This window comes from Pygoscelis adeliae, unplaced genomic scaffold (genome assembly GCF_000699105.1).
Source record: "Pygoscelis adeliae isolate BGI_AS28 unplaced genomic scaffold, ASM69910v1 Scaffold71, whole genome shotgun sequence".
Taxonomy (NCBI): Eukaryota; Metazoa; Chordata; class Aves; order Sphenisciformes; family Spheniscidae; genus Pygoscelis; species Pygoscelis adeliae.
The window spans coordinates 4,950,196-4,955,179 of NW_008824356.1; positions in this window are offsets into that span (position 1 = coordinate 4,950,196).

The following is a 4,984-nucleotide window of genomic DNA, read 5'->3' on the forward strand; positions in this document are numbered from 1 at the left end:
CCTGCATCACTTCCTGCTGGCACCCCCTCATCGTATCTCCATGTATTTCATCCTGTCTCCGTCCCTCCTGCCTTCAAGGTAGCCCAGTTTCTTTATTCTTCTGTTTTTCCAAACTTTCCTGATTTTGTCTCATTAGCAAATGGCACCAAGGCACCTTTCCTTCCTATGCTGACTTGCTAGTGAAAATATGGAAGATCAATCCTCATATGGATCCTCAAGGATTTTGCCCTCCAGCCCAACAGATCTTCTAAAATATTAATAACCTGTTAATACCCGTCTTAGCTTTCTTGAACCAGCCCCCACCTGACAACTGTCGGTGTGGCTCCATCCCAGCGGTTTGGCCAAGGTCCAGATGCAGCGTTCCCTGCCTTTCCTCTCCTAGAAAACAAGTGAGCTGATGTGTAATGCTAATTTAGCACAGTCAACATCTGGAAAACGCCAGAGTTTTGAAGAAAATACTCAGACATGAAAGCACTTCAGGAAGGAAAAACTTCCATCTTTCTAGCCTAATACTGTCAAGAGTGTACCGCCTGTGCCTAGACTTTGATACATTACTTTGAGGATGGCATTTTGGCAGATACTGCATTTATTTGCATTTCATTTCTCCTTTACTGGCTTCTTTCTTTGCCTCTCTCCCCATCCCTCCTCCATCGCTTCAGTAACCGCAGCACTGGGGGAAGGTAAGAGAGCTGCAGAGGGATGGACACCCCCCGCCAAACTCAGATGTTTGAGAATAAAGTTATATCTTCCTAGCACTTCTGCAGCTGCGTGAGTCTGGGCAGGGGGCAGGCAGGGAGCCTGCCTGTGCAGCAGGAAGGACCCCTTGCCCATGAGGCTGTCCCTCAGCTCTCCAGGCCAGGAGAAGGCAGCACTCTGACTGCACTCCGACTTCCACGAGACACTGGGTTTGGTCCTGCCTGACATTTTGATTAAGCAACAAGATTGATTAAAAAATTAAGCCAGCAAACACTGAATGGATTAAAAACCAGTTAAGCGCCATGTCTCCAAAAGTAAAGAGGGAGCCCTCATGGAGCTGGGGGATTTCTGCTGGGAAGCCTCCAAAAGGCTGCCAAGGATGGGAGCGAGCTGAGTGCAGCCCTGCAGCCAGAAATCTCCTGAGCAGAAATGGGGGGCAGGAGAGTTGTGTTGTCTGTGTCCAGCACTAGAGCAGTTGCAGGACATCACAGCATTTTTGGAAGTGAATAATCTGGAAAAGCCCAGATGAACCAGGGAGCTTCATAGAGGAGCAGTGGTGGCGAAGATGCGCCCTACGGGGAGAGAGCCCAGCAGCTCAGCCTCCTTAAGGCAGCAGAGATGACCGCGCGGGGAAAGGGAGCTGGGCAGATCTTGGCGGCACCAGGGCCGAGGGCTGGCAGCAGAAAGGAGCCCCGTGCACGTGGGACCTAAGCAGTGCATTTTAAACATCAGTGGAAATCAGCCATGTGAACTGCTTCCCAAAGGCCCACATGGCTGCTTCTTCCGCTTGCTGACAAAAGGAGGTGGAAAAATCCCGGCCATGCGGAGTGCGGCCGGGTGGGGGGAGAAGAGAGGCTCTTCCACCAACCACATGCGAGCCCATGTCCCAGTCCCGTCCCACTCTCTGGCACGGCTGGAGAGGCAGCACTGGCTCCTCTGCTTGGGGGAGCTTGGCCTGAGGGGAGCTCCTGCCCATTTGGGGTGTGGGGACACAGGCCCTGTCTGGCCTAGGAGCTCACAAGTCAGGTGCTTCTGGCACTTGTTAGTCTTGAGTCTCCAAAGCCCCCAAGGTATGACTTGTGAGGATATTTAGATTGCATTTTTAAGATACACCTTCTAAAAGGCAGCTGCGGTTCCCTTGCAAAGCCCTTGGCTCTGAGATACAGCCCAGGCACCAACTACAGCAAAACTGAGGTCAGCTTAGAGGACCAGTACATCTGCAGACATGGTCCCCAAACATCCCTGTGCCTGGACACCGCAGGGACGTGGAGGGGGACAGTGGGGAGGGGGCTGTGCAGGGCTACAGCCCCTCCGTGCCGCACAGGGGACAGATGAGCAGTGCAGAGTGATGCCTCCGGTGCGTCACCTTCACTAACCAACCCCTCCTGTGGCGTTGCAGGAAGGCCCATGGATCACTGTGGGCCATGGCGACAGCATCTGCCTCGTCCCCGGCAAGGTGTCCCCACCTAGCGCTCTGTCCCCTCTCAGCACCGCCTGTCCTCCTGCCCGTGGTGACAGCTCAGCCCCACCAGTGCCTTCCTGCACGTGTGGCTACTGGAGGCTGTGGAAAAGGAAGCTGGTGTCTGTGTCTGTGGGGAGAGGAGAGGTAATGAGCCTCCCGATTTCAGAGCAGCTGATGCCTTAGTGATGGCTCTTAGTGATCCTCTCCTGCTAGCCCCAGGAGAGATGGCATTGCCACAGGCTGTGCTTTCCCGCACTCTCTCCGCTGCAGGCTGTTTTTGGGGAGCAAAGGGGAAAGGATAAGCTAGGCAAAGAGATGCACTGCTAAATGCTTTTTAAAATTTTTTTTGGACAGGAATAGGAAATTTGCCCTGTCTCAGATAATTAGCTATTTCCTTACTGGATTGCTGTGAAGGGAAAACACTGACTGTGCCATTAAGTGAGGCGAAGGACTTACTCTGCTTTTATTTCCCTGTGTCTCTTTTCTCGCCAGCCTCCAGAGGACAGATGGGGGGAAAATTGAGGCATTTCTGCCCCACCAGCACTGGTTGCAATCCCACCCCACCGATGGGCACTGCTTGCAGAGCAGGCAGTGGCTTTGCCTCTGCGCGGGGCTGCGTCCTGCCAGGTAGATGAAGGTGCCGGGAGCACAGCAGGAAGGACACCCCGTGTCCCGCCCTGGTGGTTTCCACATCGCCTACCTCGGGGATGACCCCAAGGAGAGGCAGGTTGGCTGGGAGGATGCGGGAGGATCACTGCCCCAGTGGATCCCTTCAGCCAGGGACAGGGTCCCACAGGGGTCTTGTGTTCCCCACAAACTGCACCAGCTTCTTTTCCCTTCTCCTCCGTCCTCTTGCCTCATCCCTGTGGGAAAAGGAGCGAGATCCAGCACGGTCCCATCCTCGCATCCCTTGTCACTGCTCCCCAGCCCTGGTCTGCAGCCAGCGGCCCTGTTTTGGCACACTGCGGTGCTTACTGAGGGGCGAGTGGCACAAGCAGAGCTGGGGGAAGCAGGCGGTGGCTCAGATGCATCGGTTGCTCAGATCTGCAGCCGAGGCGCTGGTGCTTTTTTCCTCGGCAGCTTTCTTCCTGACTGCGTCCCAGAAGGAGGCAGGATTCAAAGGTCACCTCCACCCTTGTCATGGGCTCCGTTCCGCCTCATCCTTAGCTGCTTCCAAAGAGAAATGCCTGCCGGGAAGTACTCACCTTGACATTGTGGAGGTTACGAAAGGAGCTGAAGCTGGAAGACAACAAGTTTTCCACTGTTGGGAAGAGAGACCAAAGCCTAGCGCATCTCAGACAGTGCTGCCCTGAGATCCTGGCTGAGCGAGGACCACCTCCAGGGCAGGGGAGGGATGGAGGGGATGTTCAGCTGGCCATGGGGAGCAGGGCTGGCTTGGTCCCCCAGGGTCTTCTCCACACAGCAGGGAGGGCATCTGGGACACCTGGTGATGGCACTTCTTGCAACGCAAAAGCTGCCCAGTGTGTTAAATGAGAGAGGGGTGTTTGGGCACGGGTGCAGGGAGAGGGGCAGGGAATGGGCTTTCTGGTGACTTTCTGTGTCTGTCTCTTGGTGTCACTGGCTTAGGGCGAGGGCTGGGGTGGCTGGTGGGGCCACGGGCCAGGGCAGGGACATTTGGGGAGCAGTGGGCAGGCAGGTGATGGGACGGGGTTGCAGGACTGTGCCTGTGCTGGGGGTGCCAGACAGGACCTGCATTCGCAGGGACAGGCACGTGCAGCCCACTGGCAAGGAACTCAGTTGCAAATAGATGTCCTAATTATGGATAACAAATTACTCATGAATGGAGAAGGGGGGGCTTGTTCTGATATATCATGGGACTCTTCAACACCTCTTGTGATTATTTTTTAGAAAGCTCTGGGGTGTGGGGAAGGACAGCAAGTTGCGGTGTACACCCCTGTAAGACATCACTGTTCAACCCCCCCCCCTCCACCCCCAGCTCAGAGAACCTCAAATCCTCCCTCGCCAGCCACCAGGAATCCCGCTCCACCACTGCCCCTCTGCACGGGCACAGATCGCCTCTGCACTCCTTGCCCTTTGCATCACCTTCTACAGCTGCGACCTGCTGGCCCCCCTGCGCTCCCCTCTCCTTTCTGAGCTAGACATGTTGCCAGGCCAGAACTCGAGGCTATTCCTCCTTCGCCCCAAATTTCTGAGTATCCCCTGTGGGATCAGGACCATTACGGAGTTCTGCTGTGGGGCTGGGGGTCCTGGGTGGGAGAGAGGCCCCTCCTATGGGAGGACAGGAGGGAGGGGGTGAAGAGTCACCTCTTCCACACCCACTGGTAGGGTTTAGTTTAACCTTTTTTTTTTTAAGCTCAATCAAATTTCTGGAGCTTGTGTCTTCCCCAACTGCTGTGCCTTGTTGCTTTTTTGCTTCCTTCCCTTCTGCTTGGGCGGCTGCAGCAGACGCTGTGAGTCTATAATAAGTTATTCAGCAGCAGTCTCCATGCTGGTCCTCGGATTTCAATTTCCACATGTTTCCCTTCAGGCTGTTTCCAACTAATTTCTCCATTTGCATAATGCCCCCCTTAGGGATGCTCTGGCACAGCCCCTCCCCCACACACACTTTGACAAGATCATCAGAGATTCAGGCTATTAGCGGAAAACACTTTAATTCTGTTGGCCCTTTAGCCCAGTCCTTCCCCATGTGTCTCCAATTAAAAAAAGACAAAGAGGCGGGTTGGGGTGCAGGGGGACAGGGTACCCACGGGGAGTGGGTTGGGGGCTGCTGGCTCCCACCCATGGCAGCCCCTGGAGGGAACCAGCCGGCAGAATTACAAATTCAGAGGCAAATGCAGTTTCTCA